The sequence below is a fragment of the Papio anubis genome, chromosome 3, assembly GCF_008728515.1.
Source record: "Papio anubis isolate 15944 chromosome 3, Panubis1.0, whole genome shotgun sequence".
NCBI classification, from domain to species: Eukaryota; Metazoa; Chordata; class Mammalia; order Primates; family Cercopithecidae; genus Papio; species Papio anubis.
The window spans coordinates 93336899-93359935 of NC_044978.1; the positions used below are offsets into that span (position 1 = coordinate 93336899).

Sequence of the window (23037 nt, forward strand, 5' to 3'; positions counted from 1 at the left end):
GTGTGTGTGTGTGTGTGTAAGATGGGCTGGCAGGAGATGCCACTGTAGGGCAGAAATGAGGGTAAAATATTAAGAAAAATCCCATTTCTTCACTCATTCAATGGTTCTGTTAAAGGTTAAACTGATTTTCGTAAGGTTAATTAGTGTCTGGGGTAATATGCTATCTTAGAAACGTGTCTGGAATTGGTGGGCAAGAATGAAGCCGCAGACCCTGGCGATGAGTGTTACAGTTCTTAAAGATGGTGTGTCCGGAGTTTGTTCCTTCAGAAGTTCAGATGTGTCCATAGTTTCTTCCTTCTGGTGGGTTTGTGGTCTCGCTGACTTCAAGAGTGAAGCTGCAGACTGTCGCAGTGAGTGGTACAGCTCATAAAGGCCGCACAGACCCAAAGAGTGAGCAACAGCAAGATTTATTGCAGAGAGTGAAAGAATAAACCTTCCACAGTGCAGAAGTGATGGGAGCCAGTTGCCCTGCTGGTTGGGGCAGCCTGCTTTTACTCCCTTATCTGACACCACCCACATCCTGCTCATTGGTCCATTTTCCAGAGAGCTGACTGGCCCATTTTACAAAGAGTTGATTGGTCCATTTTGACACGGTAATGATTGGTGCGTTTACTAATCTTGAGCTAGACAGAGTGCAGATTGGTGCATTTACAATCCTTTAGCTAGACACAAAAGTTCTCCAAGCCCCCACTAGATTAGCTGGACACAGAGTGCTAATTGGAGTGTTTACAAACCTTGAGCTAGACACAGAGTGCTGATTGGTGCACTGATAATCCTTGAGCTAGAAACAAAGTGCTGATTGGTGCATTTACAATCCTCCAGCTAGACATAAAGTGCCCCATAGCTAGATACAGAGTGCTAATTGGTGCATCCACAAACCCCGAGCTAGACAGAGTGCTGATTGGTGCATATAGGATCAAGCTAAACATAAAAGTTCTCTAAGTCCTCACCAGACTCAGGAGCCCAGCTGGCTTTGCCTAGTGGATCCTGTGTGCCCACACCCCTCAGCCAGGGCTCAGCGGAGTAGGGGACACCCCCGGTCGGGGATAGGGGTGTTGGGAGGGCATGGGGGGTTGCAGGTCCTGAGGCCTGCCCCCTGCAGGGAGGTGGCTGAGGCCTGGCCAGAATTCGAGCACAGCAGGGGCCAGGGTGCTAAGCCCCCTACTGCCAGAGGCCGAATGCGCCGGCCAGCAGCTCCCAGTGCAGGGCTCCGACCCAGAACTCACGCTGGCCTGTGAGCGCCGCAGGCAGCCCCTGTTCCCAACCACACCTCTCCCTCCACACGTCCCAGCAAGTAGAGGGAGCGGGCTCCGGCCTCCACCAGCCCAGAGAGGGGCTCCCACAATGCAGTGAAGGGCTGAAGGGATCCTGAAGTGCAGCCAGAGCGTATGCCAAGTTGGAGGAAGCCCCGAGAGCGAGGGCTGCTAGCAGGTTGTCACTTCTCAGTAAGACATAATAATACGCATACATACTCACAATAATGCCTATACATCTGACCCAAGCAGGACATGACACAACCTAAACAAGAAAACATTCACTCAGCCACTGAGGAGCCTAACAATGTGCTCTGAATTGTGATCGAACAGCCTAATTCTTAGAGCAAATCTCAAGGACTAAGGAAATAATATGCAACACCAGATTTTATTAAGCAAAGAACAGGCCTGTTCTGCTGTGTTTCTGTGATGAGCTATTAGTAGCCTTCAAAACGACTTACTGATGAAATGAGAAACTTATTACACATTGGTCTCTGTAGCAATTACAGAAAATCTGGTATATAAAAATCAAAAAATAATTCTTAACCCATAAAGAAATTGATACAAGCTTCACAAAACCAGTGCAAGTAATTAGATACTTAAATTGAATGGCAATGCACGTAAGACTTACACTATGCTCCCAGGTCCAGGAAACAAAAACCACAAAATAAATGGTGGGTTAGATGAATGCAACAGTTTCTAAAATTAACATTCCATTACCCCAATTTTATATTATTCATAAAGAAGCCTTCAAGTTCACTAACCTAATACCCCTATTTATTGTCACTGCTATTATCAGCTCAATCATGCTAATAACAAGCAATGTCTTAATGCACCACTTGGTTTGAAAAAACTTCATAGTGAAGAATAAATGCCCAAAGCAATTCTGGCTTTCAGACAAGAGCATCCATATAAAATGATTCCTCTATGCTTTTTCTGAAGGTTGCTTTCCTCTATGTGAAGTGGGGGATTATTTACAGTGATGACAGATAAATTAACAAATCAGTAGAAATGAATAAACATGATTAAATTAAATACACAGCACGGTGGTTATGAGCTCACTTTAAGTCAGAAAGACCTGAATTCGAATCTTGGCTTGTCCATTTATGAGGCTTCTTAGCATCACTAAGCCTCATCAATAATACAGAAATAATAGTACCACATTCACAGACTTGTGAAAAATAAGGGGTGTCATAAGGTCCCCATATCTGGCATATAATAAGTTTTATGCACATATTAATGTAAAAAAGGTACTAAGGACATCCTCTGAAGTAGTGATTTGCATTCCTCTTTTACAGAAAAGACTGAGGCTCCGAGAGAGTGATTAACTTGTCCACAGTCATGATTTTTACAAGTAAATATGAGAGCTAGGATTCAAACACAGGTCTACTAAGGCAGATTCATTGCTCTGATTTTTTTAATCCATGTTTTTAAAAACATGCTTTCAACAAGCCAGGAATTAATGTAAATATTGTACTGAGCTTATGGTTTCAGAATCAAAGGAGAGAGGAACATTGAGAAAACAATAAAAACAAAAGCAGTCTACTGCAAACAGTTAACAATTGCAGTTCTGTAAATTATTAAATTTCAAACAATTTATATGAGAAATGGTTAAAACAATCACGGTAACTTAGTCTGAAGAAGAGACAATAAGGGAAAATAATTGCAATTATCAAATTTACAGAAATGTGATTTAGAATATTATGTGTACTTTTACTTTGCAAGAATGGCTTATATTCCTAAAGGATTAAAAATAAAATACAAGAAAAAATAAAAGTTACAAAACAGGTACTTTGCTGCCAATTTCGGCTGCAAATCTATGGGGCTATTCCCTGGTGACAGATAATAAATGAGAGTACTATTTATGACATATGGGTGAATTATTTTGCTTATATTTGCAAGTTATATCACTAGAGAGGAGTTTCTGGCTTCTAAGGAAATATAAACGTTTGGGTTATTTAGTTTTTACACAATAGATATTTTTAAAGCAAAATATGCTGTCTGAATTCTCATGTTAAATTATTATAATGCCCATGAGCTTACCAAAAAGAAACTGTTCACAGCAATCTGCCACTTAACAAAGTTATTACCACCAAATAACTTGATTATTCTGTAAAACTTTATCACAAGTATAATTTCACACTTAATAAATGATGTATTATTGGCCATTAGCTTGACTGAGGAAGTTTAGGAATTATTCCCAAATTCGGCTTTCAAGCTGACCACTGACTCCAGACACGGTCATGGATAAAGACAAGAAAAATATCAAATACAAATTTCTAGATAGTTACACACCATACTGACCAAGTCAACCCAGCAAAAAAGGCCCATCACCATCTAATAGCAAAATGAAATTTTTAAAACATCTAAAAGTCACAGAAGCATATAAATATACAACCACACCAGGGGGCGCTCTTAACACTGAAATGATGGATGACATATTTTAATACACGTGGTGGTCTCAGCTGGCCAAATGAAAGATTTTTCTAAGCATGCAGTACTTGGCACAAGTGCTTATCTTTTGAAAATGTTTGCTGGCAATACACACATTTTATTTTGTATCCAACTGTTCATGTAGTTAAGACTATCAAGTTAGTCTATCAAGTAAAACATTTACTGCTGATAAAAAATATTTTATTTTTGAAACATTTGTCTACTTAAACTGACATCTGTCTCTTACTGTTTGTGTAGTTGAGCTGATTCTCAACAGTAAACATCGTGCTTAAAAGCACATACAGTTTTTAAAAATGAATTCAGTGTGGATTTTATTTTTTACAAAATTTCCTACCAGAACTTTTACTTCTACCTTGTGAAAGTGTAATCTGGGTAGTGTGGGTCTTTTCCATATTTTCTCATTACCTGTTAGAAATCCGAAGCCCAAATGATCTCCTCAGAAAGTTTCAGATTCTGCTTCCTAACAAAATACAATTAGAAAATTAGTGTCAGATTTCAAAGACAATGAAAAAGACAAAGGTAAGTACAGGCTATGTTACTCAGAAAAAATCACCATATACTACTCCATTAACAGCAAATATACAAATAATATCTGATTAAACTAATTTTTAAGGAACAACTTAAAGTTGAAAAGGAAGCATCATAAAGCACATGACAAGGGCCTAGCTACCTGTCTTCCAATAGTGGCAGAGAATGAGTCTTTAAACTTTTCTCAATCCATGTGGTTGAGATAACCCTCTTTTTTATACCAGCTACCTTCATGAATCACCATCCACCTGTACCCAACCCCAAATGGAAAGTTCTAGCCAAGGTTTGCCTAATATGCATGGAGACTTCTAAGCAACCTCTTTCATGTAAGTTCAAGGAAACAGAAATGGACTTATCTAATGTTTGAGCCCTAAATCAAATCAACCAGAATACTAATGCCTGAAATGTGGTTGAAAAGAATACATTTTTCATTCTATAGCAATAGTGATGATTTAAAATGTAAAAATCTAGAGAAAGTGATACATTTATTTACTACTTTAAAGTATATGTGAATGACAGAAAGTCCTACCCAAAAAGCAGATATTAATAGTTTTCAAGAATATAAGGACACAGAAAGAAGAAAAAAAAAAGAGCACAGGAAAAAAGAAAAACAGTTCACAGAAGAAAAAACCCTGCAGGAGGGGTATGCTGGGAGAGGAGTCAGGTGACTACCGTTGCCTGTTCTACCTCCTTCTTAATGCTTGGAGTGAAACAAGAACTGAGATATTCACCAAGGTACATGCAGCCATGTTTGGTGAGAGGCAACATTTGATGTAAAATAATCTGGCATATGGTTAAACTGCATGAGTTTCCATCAACAGCAAAGTCAGAGGCAGTGGTGTTGGGGTTCTATGTGGTCAATCCAGCTAGAAGCAGGTTCTGAGCCAGTTGCTAGGAAATGGAGATAGACCTTACCCCCATTAGGGCTGGAATGGTAACCAGACGGCTACCAAGTAACCTAAATTTTAAATCAGACCCTAGTGCCAACTGAAGATGCTAAACAAGAAATGGCAAGTTTCAAAAGTTTTGAAGGTGAAATAGTTTTGTAAGTGCTTATAAATCCAGGATTAATTGAAGGTGCTGCAGATACCAAGATGAGAACAAGACTAACTGCGTTATTTGTTCATTCATTCAACAAATATTTAGTAAGCGTCTATGTAACATTTAAGGGCTCAAGATAGAGCAATGAACAAAAGAGACAGAGATCTGTGTCCTCACGAAACTCACATTCTAGTAGGAAACGGGGACCATAAACAATAAATACAATGAATAACTTATATAGAATGTTGTAAGATTATAAGTAGCAAGAAAAAAAGGAGAAGGGAGAGCAGTATAAAGGACATGTGGAACACAGGAAGGAAAAAAAAAAACAGATTGCAACAACAAAAAGGTGAATAGGGTAGGCCTCATCTGTAACGTTTCACATATGAAAGGTCATGAGGGAGGTGAGGGAGTCAGCCAAAGAGGCATCTGGAGGAAGAGGATTTCAGTAAAAGGGAACAGTGAGTTGAAAGGCTCTAAAGTGAGAGGGCGCCTGGGTTGCTCAGAAAACAGCAAGTTAGCCACTATTCTGGAATGGAATGAAAAAGGGAACAGTGGTAGAAGAGGCCAGAAAGGTAATAAAAAAGCCAGATGGTGTAGCTTTTACTGGGAATAAAATGGGAAGCATTTTTACAAAGTGGAGAGAAATGGTCAGAGGCTGAATATATTTTGAAAATAGATGGGACAGGATTTTCTGATAAGCTAGATGTGGGTATGAAGAATGTAGAGTCAAGGATGATACAAAGGTTTTTATCTGAGTAACTGAGCTGGCATTTAGTGAGGCTAGAAGAGTGTGGGAAAAACAGGTGATTGGCAGGAAATAATTATTCTGGGTTTGGGTATGTGAAATTTGAGATGTCCACTAGATCTATCCAAGAGGAACTATGTATAAACTATGCAGTTGGCTATACTGGTGTGAAGTTTGAGGATGATCAAGCTTAACACCGTAGATATAGCTGTGAGATGTAAGAAGAAATGAGTGCAGATAGAGGAGAGAGGACAGAGAACTAGCCCTCAAGTGGACAGACTCAGGTGCTCCATTATCCTCACCTTCTCGTGTTCACATACCTGTAAGATTCCCATCTCCCAGAATATAGGCAGGATCTGTAACTGGTTTCTAACCGATAGAATATGTGACAGTGAGATGTATGTGCAGCAAGCAGTCATGCAGGGGAAACAATCTGGCAGGGAACGGAGGGAAACCTCTAGAAACTTAGGGCAGCCTCTAGCTGCCAGCTTGCAAGGCCTTCAGCCTCCAGCCAACAAAACATAAGGCCCTCCCTCCTGTAGCTTGAAGAAAATAAATTTTGCAGAAAACTTGAGTAAGTCTGGAAAGAAATCTTTCTGAAGTTAAGCATTCAGATGACATCCCAGGCCGGAATGATACCCTGACTGCAGCCTTGCAGAAGACCCAGGTAAGCTGTGAGCAGACTTCTGACACACAGAAACTATGAGATACAAAATGCCTGTTATTTTAAACCACTACATTTGTAGTAATTTGTTATGCACCAATGGAAAAGTAATGTAATTCCTGGGTTACTCCAGCATTTGCAGGCCAGGGAGCTAAGAAGGCGCCCATAAAAAGACCAAGGAAGAGAGAGGCCATTGAGGTAAGAGGACAACCAAGAGAAAAGCATTTCAGCAAGCGGTTTCTTGCCCGCTTTCTCCGAGAGGAATAGAGACAGAAATGCAGAGGAAAGTTGAATCTGCTGACCTTCTAGAAGCTGACAGGTAATCAGCATTGAAAGGGACAGAAGAAGCCAGGTTCAGCCACTTCCACTCCAGCCTGAAGGTCCTCTATTTTACCTCCTTCTTAGCGGAAGGTGGCAAGAGGCGGTGATGTTGCATGGAAATTGGTAGAAGCCAGAAAGTGTTTCTGTTCTTTCTGTTCTAGATGCTCATTCACTAACCACACTAGATGTTACATAGAAAGATTTACAGCTGATTTTAGCACAGATGAATTTTTTGGGGAGTGGGAGTCCTTGTAACCTAGCCAAGCTGTTCACTGCTAACTAAATGAAATTCAGCCTTATTAGGCTCCTGAGAAGACCCAATTAGTGCCACAGCTGTGCTAGTTCACTCTTTATGAGGCTTTGAAGGTTGGTATTTCAAAACTCGCTAACACTAATCAAAGTTGGCTCATTTTAATTACTAAATCACTAACATACCTATTTTTAAACTTTTCATTGTTATAGGACATGCTTGAATTGGCTTTTCATTTATTTTTCAAAAAAAAAAAATCAATACAATCAAATCTAATGAGCATTTATTGTGCAAAAGGCCCTGAATTAACTAGGTATAGCTCAGTGAAAAAAGCTGGCCCTGTTGCTTTCTGTATACCTATAATTTGTATGCAAACTTATGCTATTTTTACTATTGTACAAAAACTGTGTTACACCCTAATGTGATTAGTATTCGGCTCTAATCTAGATTTATCTATAGGGAGCATACTATTTTCCTATAATGCTTTGAAAGCAATTTTCTTCTATTCATTCACTCAGTGAAGATTTATTGAGCACTTAGTTATACAAAGTGGAAAGTAGGATTAAAAAAACAGAGTATTTAAAGTTCTGTAAGACACATCCAAAATATGTCCCTTTTATGTATTCAATACACTTTATATATATGTGTGTTTACATACATAATATATATGGTGTGTGTTTGTGTGTATATGTGTATATATATTTATATATGCACAATCGTCCCTTAAATTCCATGAAGCTTTGGTGCCAGGACCTCCCTTGGATACCTAAATCTTCAGATGCTCAATTCCCTTATATAAAATGGTGTCATATTTGCCCATAACCTATTCACATGCTCCTGTATACTTTAAATCATCTTTAGATTAATTGTAATAGCTAATACAATGTAAATGTTATATACAGAGTGTTATGCCATTGTTAAGGGAACAATGACAAGAAAAAAAAGCTGTACATGTCAGTACAGTTGCAATTCTTTCCCCAAATATTTTAAATCCACAGTTATTTCAATACATGACTATAAAATCCATGGAAATGGAGGGCTAACTATAAACACACACACACACACACACACTTTATATGTCTCTGTGTCTGCTAGTAATACAACTCTGCCCCTTGCACCATCAGTTTTTCCCCAGGTTGTGCTCCATCATCAAGGCTAAAAGATTAAATCCATTGCTCCTGTGTTTTGCTTTGTTTAGTTTAGCAGTGTTCACTTCTCTCAGTAATGTCTCTGACACTGTGAAACACAGAGAAATGTAAGATTAGATCATGGCATGGAGGAGTTTTTAACTTATTTTATTACTTACAACTTTCTATTTTTTAAATGCCTCTCCCCATTTGAATGTAGGTTCCTCCACAACAGAGGTTCCTATTAACTTTTCACTGATGTAGTTTTTAATGGATAGTATATACTCAATAAGCATTCACTGATTAGCAGCTTTCCAAAATGATTTGAGATGGCTTGCATGAAAATGGAAATAGAGACTTAGAGAAGCACAAATGCTGTTAGATAAGCCTGTATATATTACGGCAAAATAAAGTATTACATAATGTTTAATACAGCTTTTACTTAACAATTTAATGAACTGGAGACAATGAATATTTTTAAAAATATGTTCATATAACTACCATACTTGAAAATTAAGTCTAGTCCTGTGCTTTCTCACAGCTATCATGAGAAACATAGATTGTCTAATTTTATTTCCAACTAAAAGATGTTTTTTTTATCAACAACAAAAATTTTCCTAAGTGGTAAATCCTAATAGGAATTTATTACAAGGATGATTACACTAAAGCAAAAATAAGAGCATGTGTCTTCCTTAATGGTCTTATGGAAGATAGATATATTGATTTAAAAATGAGATACTGGATTGAATAAGATACAGGCCTCCTCCTAGGATTTACACTTCGATTCTGTTAACTATCACTCTTTGTGTTGTTGACGCCTCAGTAATTAATCATTAGGACAAGCTGGTGAGCATGTTCAAGACTGAGGGGGAAAAGCAGGCTGCTAAATGAACAAAAATTTCTTGTACTTTCACAGTGCACAATGTATTCAAATAATACAGATATCTCACATAAAAAATCTCAATATACCTCAGTATTAATATCTATTTTCCACTTCCTAAAAGTGTAAGACTTCATTTCATTTTAATATAAAGTGCCACATGAAGTTACATGAGTGAATACATTGTTAGTCTGTAAAGCACTGAAAAAAAATATAAATTACTAACACTGTAAAGAAGTAAAATTATTTACCACAGTATTATATAAGCGATGGCAAATTGTTATTCTTCACTACTGTACATAGGTCAAACATATTGCCTGCCAATACTATGCTCAGCTACTTAACCCACTGCCCCTGTTAAGTGCAATCATTAGGTGGTCAGGCTTTGAACTATGTGTCCAAGTCCCAAAAGGGCCAGAATTGACAAGATTACCATTGTAATCTAAGGACAAGGAATCCATTAAGTTTGCTTGTGACATTCAATGAGGACTGGTTCAACTTAAAAAAGATGATGTTAGCCAATTTATTTCCTTCTTTTCATATGTGAACTAAGAAATACCAAGAACATGAAGCAGTGACAGACTGTGACAGAGGCATACAGAAAGAGGTAATGCAAGTTATTGGGGAACAAAGGCCCACAGAGCAGTAGAGCTGCTATTAAAAAGATCTTTTGGCCCATGAGGATCCCAGAAGGTAGGTGACTCCCAAGATGACTGGCTTTGCAATTAGATATTAATCCACTTCTAACAAGAAAACACCTGCATCTTGAGATAACTGGAGCAAGTATTATTTGAGAGGAACCAGAAAAGATAAAGACATTGTATATCTAAGGTAAGCAAAACTAGTTTTAAAGTATTCTTAGATATTTATGAATTTCAGTTTCTCTTACTCCAGATAATAAAACTAATTTCAAATCAGACATGAAAGAAGGAAAATGAACTCAATGAATTTTAATAGTATTTTAAACATTTTATTTTGAAGTAATTGAGACATAGATAAAAGCTGCAAAATTAGTAAGCATTCTGGTACATCCTTCACTCATTTCCCCTAATATTAGCAACTTACATAACAAAAGTACAGGAAATTAACAGTGATCCAATATTATTAACTAAACTTTAGACTTTATTTGATATTCACCAATTTTTCCACCAATGGCCCTTTTCTGTTCCCAAAGATCGTATTCAGGATCTCACATTGCATTTAGCTGTGTTTTCTACTTAGTCTAATAGTTCCTCAGTCTTCCCTTTTCTTTAATGACCTAGATACTTCTGAAGAATATTATTTTGTAAAATGTCCTTCAATTTATGTTTGTCTAATGATCTATCAAATTAGAATGAGGTTATGCATTTTTTTGATAAGAATACTACAAAAAAATGGTTTTGTGACTTTCTTAGTGCATCAAGACCAAGGGGCTCATGATATTTATCAATATGACTTATTCCAAATGATGTTTACCCGGATCATTTGATAAAGTTGGTGTTAACTAGGTTTTCCCACAGATTCCTTTTTGTAGTTGGTAAGTATCTTGGGAATATGCTTTGAGACTATGCAAAATTCTGTTCTCCCAATTAATTTTTGTATCCATAGGAGACTTTGTCTGTGACATGTACTACTATGGTGTTTGCCTAATGGTAGTTCTATATTTCCTTATTTCCTTCTACATTTATTAATTAAAATTCTACTGTGAAAAGGAGTTATCTCTTTTCCTTCACTTATCAATTTATTTATTGAATTATTTATTGATGTCAGCAAAGACTCATGAGCATTTTGTTTTATTCTGGACGTTAAAATACAGTACTATTATTATTTATTGCTCATTTTGTTCATTAGGATCTCCTTCAGATTTGTCTCCTATGCTCTTGTGACAAACCACTTTTTTCTTTTCTCATTTAGCACTTTCTAACTTTCTAATAACTCAACGTGTTAAATACTTAATTAGCATTTTTCTTGCACTAACCCTGAAATCAACTACTTCTCTAAGGAGTTCTAATTTCCTTTTCTGGGTAGTGGTGTTTAAACACCAAAGTCTAGGTGCTAGGAATCATCATTTTTAAAGGAGTGCCATTGCTTTTGACCCTCTTACCAGCCATGGCTAGGTTATATAAGTATGAATACACACACACACAACACACACACACACACACACACACAGAGCTGATTTTCATTATTTGCTATTTTATTTGCAAATTCACCTATTCATTAAAATTTGTTTGTAACCCCAAAATCAAATCAATTCTCAAGATATTTTCAAAGTCATTCACAGACCTGGGCAGAGGGGTGAAAAATCTGAGTCAACCAATGCACATGATCACAGCTGAAGTTGAACAAGGCAATGCTTTGCCATCTCGTTTCAGTTCTCATACTGTAGATACATGTCCCACTGGAGATCTATCCAGTGCTACATTTTTTGCTTTTCTGTACTTTGTGTTGCTGACTTTGCTGTTTACAACAGACCCCGAGTGTAATACCGAAGCACTGGCTAGTGTTCTTAGGCACAGGCGGCTGTAGTGTGCTTTACAGAGAACCTATGTATGTTACGTAAGCTTCCTTTAGGCATACATTATAGTGCTGTTGGCTGTGAATTCAATGGTAATGAGTCAGCAGTATGTATTAAATAAGATGTCTTTAACTAGAAACACACATAAAATAAGGTTATGCATTGATTGATTGATTGATTGATGAAAACGTGACCAGAGGCTCATGGGAACCTAACTCTGTATTTTCTTAGGAGCAGTGGTGTTGTATTTGCTAGCTCAGTGATTTTATGGCCCATCACTATTGTTAGTAAGAGGGATTAACTGTATTTCTTTATCTATCAGCATATGCTAAAAACGAACTTATATTGATACTTCTCATTCTAATCCACATAACACCACGGGATTCATTTAACCCTTCCCCTTTTCCTTATTTATACACTTCTTTCTCCAACAGTCAGAAATCTGGCTCTCGTCATCTAAAATTTGTTTACTTATTTGTTCAATTATGGCATATACATAAACATTTCAGAAAATATGTGTGTACAAAATACACATTTTGCTAGTCAACACTCCTATAAAAACATTTATGATTACAGCAGTTATGTACAATTTTTTTTTTTTAGTTTAACCATACAGTATCCAGTCAAGATAATGTTTTACCATAGTAATTTTAGTTAGTTGTTCTCTATTCTCTTTAGTGTGGTTATCTTATTCATTTGTAATACAATTAGACTTGTCTTTTATTGTTTGTATTTTATTTTGGCTTCCCTAACACCAGTATTTGTTTTAACTGTTTGTTTATTAAGAGAATATATAAAATAGTACTATAATTCTAAGTTAGTTACAGAAAGAGATATATCCATAGAAGTGTGATTAGTGCTAAGTTTTCACTCAATTGATTCTGCATTGTCTACAAATTATGAATTCAAACTCTTTCCATTTCAATTGTGAAACTTAAGTTTACCACATATAGCTGTATATTTAAGTATAGGTTTTCACACAGGTGAAATGAGAAAATTTTAAAGCAAAATAATTAAATGTCTTACTTATGGATAATTCAACCGAAGGTTAACTCTGTTTCTTTAAAACTATTTTTAGCCATATAAATCAAAGCAGAAAGATATGTTGAGTAGAATATAGAGTGATTATTTTAAAATTAGACTATTTGTTGATTTTACAGTGCCTCTTAGTCACTTGGAACAAATATATTATAATCTATATTAACACATGCATCAATATGTATCAGCATACGAGATATTAGGGTTCTCACATTTACTCTGGGTAACTGGCTAGCTAATATGTTGAGTTTTTAAAAAGTAGTACTGAATTTATAAAACATGCAATAGAATAAGTATTCCTCTTTACATACTATATGAAAGGACATGTTAATATAGATCCCATGAGAGCGCTAACAGTATACAGTAGTCAAGGAAGCTGACAGATTTGACAGTATGAATAGGAAAATTATTCACGATGATATTCAAGACAGTAGCCACTAGCCACATGTGGCTATTTCAATTCAAATTTACATTAGAAAAATAAAATACTTGCATTGCACAATGCAGACACCTCCATCACTGCTGAAAGTTCTATTGGACAGCACTGTTCTACACTGTATATCCATAAGGCTAGTGCCTATTTTTCTTGTGCCAGCACAGTGCCTTAACACATAGTAGATACAACAGATTTGGGAAAGAAGTTAATAAATTGCAATAGTATCAGGAACAAAGTCTGGCAACATGTATCAAAAGATGTTTATTACAGAATAAGACATTGAGAAAAACCTATATATCCAATAAGATGCAGTCATTAAAGTAATATATTCTTAAAATAGAATATTAAAAAAACATTTAAAAGGCTGTTAGAAAAAATTAATGACTTGAAAAGAGTTATATTCTATAGTTAAGTGAAATATGCTATTGTAACATTTTAATGGGAAATAATTATGAAAATATAAACATCAAAAGCTAAGAGTGATATCAAGTTACCATATTATACTTTTTCTTTTGTCTTTATGTATTTTATAAAGTTTCTATAATAATGTACTTTGCCACAGAATTTTAAATTAATTTTAAAGAAATTAACAAAAGATTATTAGGCTAGGTGTGGTGGCTCACGTCTGTAATCCCATCACGTTGGGAGGCTGAGACAGGTGGATCACCTGAGGTCAGGAGTTCGAGACCAGCCTGGCCAAAATAGTGAAAACCTGTCTCTACCAAAAATACAAAATTAGCCAAGCAGAGTGGCACACATCTGTAATCCTAGCTACTCGGAAGGCTGAGGCAGGAAATCGTTTGAACCCAGGAAGCAGAGTTTGCAGTGAGCTGAGATCACACCATTGCACAAGAAATTAACAAAATATTATTAGCAAAAATATTTATGTATTATTTATTTGATTAAAAAAGGAAAAAAAATCAATGATTTCTGTGTCTGTGTATGTTTCTCTATTTTATATTAGGAATAAGTATTGAAAATAAGGATTTTCAGTAAAGATTTTCAATACTTATTCCTAATTTAAAATAAACAGAGGAAAGCATAGAGGGAGAATGACAAAAAAGATACTAATTGCCATAGAAGAAAATATGATGAAGGCATTAAAAACATGCTTTTGAATAATATTAATCTATGATAAACTATCCATGTATATTATGAAACTCTGATTTACAGATTGACAAAAAAATCCTAAAAAAGTATCTAAATAACAAGATCCCAAATTTGTTGAACTCATATAATGAAGAAATACGTAATACTTATTACATGATATTAAGATACTTTAACATACTAACTCAAGTAGCATGTGTGTGTCAGATCATTTTTCATTCAGTCATTCAGACAGGTGTTTAAGCATTTAAATACGTGAAACAACAGAAACAGAAAAGTGTTTACAATGAGTTTCTCTGAGTCTTGGAGTGACAAGTAATTTTCATAGTTTTAAAACACTTTCATAGTTTTAAAACACTGAAATAAGTCTGGTTTTCTTTAATAATAAGAACAATTAATGTTTATTTTAAAAATCCCTGGCTGGGCGTGGTGGCTCACTCCTGTAATCCCAGCACTTTGGGAGGCCAAGGTGGGTGTATCACTTGAGGTCAGGAGTTTGAGATCAGCCTTGCCAACATAAAGAAACCCCGTCTCTACTAGAAATACAAAAATTAGCCGGTCATGGTAGTGCACCCTTGTAATCCCAGCTACTAGGGTGGCTGAGGCAGGAGGATCACTTGAAGCTGGGAAGTGGAGGTTGCAGTAAGCCAAGATCACTGCATCCCAGCCTGGGCAACAGAGCGAGACTCAATCTCAAAAAATAAAATAAAATAAATTCCTAAATTATCTGCTTTCTCCAATTCCTAAAGATCAGTGAGGGTTGAGAGCTAGGCAGAAGGTGTGACTACGGGACCAGTATTTCTTTTCAAAGTCCTTAGCTAACATCAGCAAACTCCGTCCTGCTTCCCTCCACACATTCACCTCAGCTCAGCACTAGAGAACTGGGGCATTAACTTTCACTATTCAGATTATTTTACATGGACTAAGGTCATTTGTCATGGCATTCATAAGTTCTCCTTCTCAACTGCAAAGTCCAGTTTCTATTCTTTAGTTTCCTCCCATAGTGACTCATTCAGTACGGGATATAACTTGAGCCAAAAATGACATCAAAATGTTGGACAGGGAACACTGCCCCTGCCCCAACCCCGAATAGAAACTTCAGTTTTTCATCCTAGAAAGCACCTTTTTTTTTTTTTTTTTTGAGAAAGGGTAAAATTAATAGTTGAAAGCCAAAACTGCCCCTAGAGGCAAAGAGGTATTTTTGGTTTGTTTTGAATAATTGAGAAAGGGCTTAAGGCAAAGCTATTAAGATAAATTTTATTTGTTTACTCATCCAATAGCTGAAGGTTTGTGTTTGTAGAGGCAAAGAATGGTAAGACATATTTGCACTAGAAAACGTCACTATAGTAATTTCAGAATTTCACAGATAGGTGAAATGGTGAATAGGAATAGAAATAATTGGGCAATAGAAATAGAGTTTGATAGACCTGTGTAATGAAGGCAGAAACTTTTAACTTTAAAAGTTAAACTTCAAGTAATCAGAGGTAAAAAACTGAAAACTTTGCCATTATACCATTCTTACATGCACATCGTAAGTGTATTACAGAGTGAAGAAATAAGCACATGGTGACAAGGCTAGTGGTTAAGGGCACAGAACTGGAGCTTGGTGGTAACAATACACCTCCCGCTCCACCTCTCACTAGCTTTGTAACTCAACAAGTTACTTAGCCTTTCTATACCTCAGAGCTCCCACTGTAAATGAAGATAATAACAACACTTACCCTATCTGGCTCTTGTGAGAACAGAATTACACCACATAGTTAACAAGTACTACTTGATTTGAACTGTGAGATGGAAAACATTTTTCAGTGAAATCCATTTAATTTTCTTTACAAATACCATACAAAGCTAAATTTCTTTTTGTAATTTAAAAACCAGTTTGCACTGGAGTCATGAATGTTGGATCCTAGTTGAGGGTCTTCTACCTCCAGGTGAACTGTGGGCAAACCATTTTCTTTTCGAGGCTTCAGTGGTGTCATGAGGGGGTGTACTGGATAAAGTCTTATACTACTTTGCTGCTTTCAAATTCCTATGATCTATAGAGCTGGGAGAAAAAGAGTTTTAATACTGCTGCTTACAAAATATTTTCACAGTAGGAACTAAAATAGTGGAACATTTCAACATATTTATGTAACAGCTAAATTAAACAAAAAGCAAGTAGAATTCCCCAGTGGAAGAGCTACAGAAGTAAAAACAGATCGAAACACAAGAGTTTTCAGAATGTATGCAATACTAAAGTTTCAGTGAACAAATGAATGGGAGAAAAGACCTGAAAAACTAACCCTGGTGTTGGGAAGAGTAAAAGGAATGAAAGCTTTTTTGTGTTGTTTTATTTTGTTTCTCTGTGTTTCTCTTTTTTGGAGTATAAAATGTATTCTACTGAAATAGTTACATCATTTTACCTCATAATCTAATTTAACTAGCATGTGTTAACTTATCATTTTGTGTAACTACTTGAAGCTGGTGGGGTTTTGGAATAACTTTATTAAATCCTGCCACTGGTTGACATCCCAATCCCGTTCCACCCCAATATATACCGAAAAAAAGTAAACAATTATTGTAGCATCCCATTCATATGGAGTCTCACTCTCGCCCCGGCTGGAGTGCAGTGGTGTGATCTCCGCTTACTGCAATCTCCACCTCCCAGGTTCAAGAGGTTCTCCCACCTCAGCCTCCCGAGTATCTGGCACTGCAAGCGCACACCAGCATGCCCAGCTAATATTTATATTTTTAGAAGAGACTGGGAGGTTCACCCTATTGGCCAGGCTGGTCTTGAACTCCTGGCCTCAAGTGATCCTCCCGCCTCGGCCTCCCAAACTGCTGGGATTACAGGCATGAGCCACCACACTTGGCCACATGGCTTATATTTTAAGATATATTAGTACACTAATGCAAGTAGCATGTGGGTTTCAGGCAATTTTTCATTCACGAAAATATTAGTTTTATATTTGATACATTTTAAACATTAGAAAAAAAAGAGAAGGAAAGATATAATTCTAGAGCTTTAAAATGCTGCATCTCAAAGTTATACCTGACCTCATTATTTGGTTTGGCAAAGGTTGAGACACCCTAGAAGGAGTACTTAATAATTTGGGGGGAGTAGGAGACTTTTTGAAACACTATAGCTCTGCTTACCCCAATTCCTGATGAATGCCGCGTGGCTGTGTGTGTACAGGTGTGGCATTTGCCTGAGTCATAGGAGTTGTCAAGATTCTCAGTCACAGCCCTAGACTTCAGTAACTGAGTGGAAGTGACTTATTCTTCAGACATATAAGGAAATTAAAGGTAACCAGTTATAAGAGCCTAACATATAGGAAGCGACTGACCACTTTTATAAGCTATTTCACAAACACCATCAAATGCTACTTACAAATTCGTAAGATTAATGCTTCTTATTGCTCAAAAAGGATGATTTTCCTCTCACTGTTCATCTTGTATCTGGCAAAGTCAGAACCTCAAACTAGATCTGTCGACTTAGGATGTAAAAAATACTCTTTCAGAGATAATGTGTTGTTCTTAAAATATGCGGATGAGTGTGAGGAAGAATACATGATTAGATGAAATAGTCTTACCGTTGGGCTCCATAAATGGGCTAAGATGGCTGAAAATGTCTATGTCTCACAAGGAATGTAGTATTCTCCTCCTACTGAAGTCATTTCCATCTTTCCACCAAGATCCCAGCACTATCAAGCTACCTCCTTTCCTTTTACTGCCATAGCCACAGGTACACCTTCTTCCAAACATTTCTCACAATGTTGACTCAATTACTCTCTACACTCCCTCTTTTTTAACTACTAGGTCCTATTAAATGCAGCATAGATTTTAGAAGTCAAGATATCTATTTTCAAATTCTGAATCTGACATTCACAAGTCTGTGATCCTGATGAAGGAGCTTTCACATCTCTGAGCTCTACCTTTCTCATCTGGAAAATGGTGCTGGGGAAGTAGAATAACTGAAGGACTTGTAATTATGACAACCTGAGAGGTCTGTCTGGTAGCTATTACTGTGATATTTATGGGATTAATGGCAATTTTGATTCTTTTATATCTTTATCTGACTTTCAGCAATACATAACCTTGAGATCAGAGACTGGTAGAACTTATTTTCTGGTCCCAATAGGACCAAATAAACAAACCATCCAGAACCAGCAAATGGCATCAAATGCAACCTCTGTTTGCCCTTGCTGCTCATCAGCATAAGACAGTCCCACCAGTGCCATGATAGTTTACAAATGCCATAGCAACACCCAGAAGTTGGCATGTCTTTTCTAGAGATTTCTGAATAACCCACCCCTTAATTTGCATGTAATTAAAAATGGGTATAATACAGCTAGTCAACAGCCCATAACTTCCCACTCTGGGTGCACTGCCTATGAGTTAGCCATGCTGTGCAATGAGCTGCTACTGTGCTGTACACTGCCACTTCAGTAAGCCTGCTTTTTTCCACCATCAGCTTGCTCTTTAATTCTTTCCTGAGTGAAGCCGTGAATAATCCCAGGATACGCCCAAATTTTGAAGCTTACCTGCCCTGTATCATCTGGTGCCCAATGTGCCCAGAAGATGGCAAGAGTTGGCAAGGTGGTGAGATGGCAAATAGAAAGAAGATGGTAAAGAGAGGTGGCAAGGCAGTGAGATGGTGACTGGTGATACAGTCAAGAAAGACAGCAAGGTGACAATCCAAGGTGCAGAGCTGTAGCACAGAGGCCATAGCACCAAAGACCTACTAACACTGCAGAGCTGTAAAACCAGTCAAAGGCTGTTTTCAGATCCATCATCTTTCTTGTCAGGTGACAGCAGCAGACTGAGCTGATGGGCAAGGGGCTGACACTTCATTTGGACCACCTGTGGCTGGCAAGTTGATGGTCCGCATATTGGTCTCCTTGCAGCAGTCAATCCCTCCCAAGCTTGGGAACCTAAGGGAGACCTTCACCAGGGTCTCAAGTTAGAGACCAGTCAGCATCATTTTGGCTTCTGCAGATGGGTAATTGTTCCCTCTGCCCCTTCTTTGACATCTGGTAAACCAGGAAATGAAGTCTCCGGCTAGATGGTCAATTCAAAGTCCCCCATAGTTTGGGTGCCCTAGAAAGAAGTCCATCTGACCAACTATATCATCATTGCCCCTTCTCTAGCTCCTTTTTACTTTAATGCCATTCTATTTTTCCACGGGTCATTTTATTTTCCTCCCTGCAACGTATGTTTCATTTACAGTTTCTGCTTCTACTCCCTGCCAACTTTATTTGGGCAATTGTGTAAGGCAGGTCACTTGGTTGTGAGAGGTCTCCTCTTGTGAGAGGACCTTGTGACATCAGAGTCACATTGTTCTGTAGCCCCAATGTGGCCTCTGGGGTTCACTCCTGAACACCCCTTAGATGCTCTGGGGATTTTGGCCTATGATGAGGGGACCCTCACTAGCCAATACGCAGGTGCTGCAGGTTTTTCAGCATTTAGTACTGTTGGCTACCCTCAGATGCTCTGGGGTTTTCATTGGCATGTCCTTCTAAGACTGTAGATTAGAGTCCTACCCTGGGGGTTCATTTATTCCTTTGTTTCCCTTCTATGAGTGTGGGTTAGAGTCCCTCTCTAGGGGTTTCTTAACCCTGTCACTCTATTTTTACCTTTCCTTTTATACTTGGCTTAGTAAAAGAAAAGCCACCTCTTTTGTCATATTCTGTTTTCTGGTGAATGCAGTTATCACTCCAATGCCCACTCATATCTCATCATTTACTTTTGTTGTACCCTGTACCTATGCCCTCTTTGCAGGACTTGGCAGCAACTGTGTACTGACTTGAGAAAAAGCAGGTGGGAATGTAAAAGAGAAAATAACAGAGCTTTTGCTAGACTTAGATAAACCTCTGTTTCTGGTAGAGAACCCTGTTAGACATGTGGACAATGGTGAGCATCCAGAAGGACTCACTGCTGGGGTGCCCTTTTAGCAATTAGATCAAACAAATTAGAAGGCTTAAAATAAAAGAAACTCATTTCTACTGCAACACTGTTCAGGTCTAGTATAAACCGGAAAACAAAATATTTGGCCTAGAAATGGTTCTTTGTTATAAACTATTTTTACAATTAGATTTATTCTGTAGAAAAGAAACAAAATGGGGAGAGGTCGTGTATGTAAAGGCCTTTATGGTCCTTTATCAGGATCCTGACTTAAGGGGTGGTTGTAGAATGTTTCTGGCTCATGTTACTTCCAGGCACGAAGACGTTGTGTCAGTTTTGCTAGATAACCAACCCCCTCTTAGCTGTGCCTCCTAGAAAGTCCATTTCCCTTCCCACAGAGTGTCCTCAGTCCCTTGATTCTGAAGAGAGATCCCGCCAGTTCTCCAGCTCAGCGTTCCACCCCAAGGTCATGAGACACCCCTCCATGTTATCCAATTAGCCCCAGCCTACACTCCCTACCACTGCCTTGCTCAAGTCCATTTTTCTGGAGGTCCCAGACGCCTGACTTGATGGACAACCCCCTGAAGCAGCAGACATTCAGCAGCAGGAAGTGGCCACCTGAACACTTTCTTCAGTTTCTCCACTGCCAGGTGAGTTCTCCAGCAGCTCAAGGACTCCAAGGGCACTCATGGAACAATGCTATCAACCCCTTCCCTCTCTCCCCTCATTAAAAAGGAGAAAAGAGGTTTTTAAAATCAAAACTGTAATAAAAACTACTTTACCCAAGTTCTATTCTATAGCTTCCCTTGGCTTACCTATCAGGGAAAATGAAGTTTAGCCACATGGACAGATCTCAATCTTTGAATAAATAATTCGAATCCAGCTATATTTTATAAAGTGGTGAATTTTATACTGCTATCTTATCACTAGACTTCTGAGGTAAAAGCAAATGGGTAAGTGTTCCGTCTTTCTGTGTGTATACACATTTAGATATGTTTATGTGTATGTACATGTGTTATGTGTTGTGTCTAGCATGCTATCAAATTAGCTTATAAGCAAATGAATATTCATAAATTAAGTTCAAATGTTTTCAAATTCATGTGAATATTTGGTAAATAAAACTGGCTTTAAAATTACCGATAAAAACAGAAATGTCTTCAGAATTTTCAAATTTTGATAAATCAGACTAATTTAAGATTGTTGGTTCAATAAAAACACCTAAATCTTCAGGGTTATCAGCAAAATGCTCATGTATTCAACTGTAAGATTCTTACTTAGGTGTTCACCTAATGTTCAGACTTTAAAAATGTTTAATCAGGAAGCAACTTTGAATGATGACTAGATTTGTCTAATAGCACAATTTTTTCAAGTAATTTTGCTAATCTATTAAAAAGTAATAATAAATTAGGTAAATGTAATGAGATAAATGCTTGTAAGTGAACTTTTTGTATAACTTAAAATCTTAAAATCATTTTGGATGTTTATTGGATGTCTGGGTCATTTCCACTTAAGAAAGTGTTGGCCGGGCGCGGTGGCTCAAGCCTGTAATCCCAGCACTTTGGGAGGCCGAGACGGGCGGATCACGAGGTCAGGAGATCGAGACCATCCTGGCTAACACGGTGAAACCCCGTCTCTACTAAAAATACAAAAAAAAACTAGCCGGGCGAGGTGGCGGGCGCCTGTAGTCCCAGCTACTCCGGAGGCTGAGGCAGGAGAATGGCGCAAACCCGGGAGGCGGAGCTTGCAGTGAGCTGAGATCCGGCCACTGCACTCCAGCCTGGGCGACAGAGCGAGACTCCCTCTCAAAAAAAAAAAAAAAAAAAAAAAGAAAAAAAAAAGAGAAAGTGTTATCATAATATATGGGAAGATAAGTTTCTAAAAATTGTGAAATGGCTCTCATCTTTAAAATGCTAACATCTGGTACAGAGTTCAGGATTTCTTGCTTCGTTGGTTTATATAATATGTGCCCAAAAAAAGATGTCTTTTTATCAAGAAAAAGAATAACTTTGTCTACTTCAAAAGCTATGTAAAGGTTAATTCAAATTACCAACTTGAAAAGGTTATTTATGAAATGAGGTAGAAAGGAACTAATAAGAAGGAAAGAGAAATGTAAATAAAGTTATAGATAAAATATGTATTTTTGGTAAAGAAGGGAATAAACAAAAGTCTTGTATGTTGAATTCTTGTTCTAGAGTACAAAATACAGTTGGATTCTAATTATTTCTTCAAGTTCTAATTCCAGTTATTTAAGAGAGAGACAGCATAGGACAAGTCAGAAAGTACAAGCATGTGACAGTCTGTATAAGTCATGATAAAGTTTGTGAAAGAAAATTTATGAAGGAATTTTGTGTGCAATTAGGTGGCTATCATTAGAAAGGAATTGTTTATAATTGTCTTTCTAGAGAATGGTCCCTCATGTTAAAGCAAGTTGTTCTTAAGTTATTGATTTGCTCTTAATTAGAAGAAATTTTTATTTTAATTCTATAACCTGTCCCTTTTAAAACTTCTCAGATTCATATCTCATATTCAACTACTGTTGTGCCTTGCTGTTTTCAATTCTTTCTCCCTTTGAGAAGGCCTAACACAATAATGCTCCAGCTTTTTCATCTGCTCCTGTGACTTTTTCTTCTCTAGTTTTAACTCTTGATATTAACTTATGCTGAAATATTTTATCTTAGGTCTATAAAAGCAATGTTTTCCTCCAGTATAACTTGATTTTATACTCCTTGTTGTTCTTGATGTGTAACTTTATGTTTGGCCTTTGTTTTTTAATTCTTAGATTGCTTAAAAAGTTTTAAGGGCTAATGAGT

At 37.3% G+C, this 23037-nt stretch overlaps 1 protein-coding gene across 4 annotated transcripts in view; it reads right to left on the reverse strand.

Moving 5' to 3' along the window:
• Positions 1-23037, reverse strand: part of LOC103884346 (cytochrome c oxidase subunit 7B2, mitochondrial) — a 178596-nt gene that overhangs the window by 111504 nt on the left and 44055 nt on the right. For 2 of the 4 annotated variants that reach the window (XM_017958680.3, XM_017958678.3), the window contains exon 2: positions 4113-4167. The exons of 1 other annotated variant lie outside the window; for it this stretch is intronic. The gene's annotated coding sequence lies outside the window, so the exon portion shown is untranslated. Of the gene's footprint in view, positions 1-1493; positions 1519-4112; positions 4168-23037 lie in introns of those variants that run through there. One more of the 4 variants, XR_001902487.3, reaches the window with a different exon arrangement.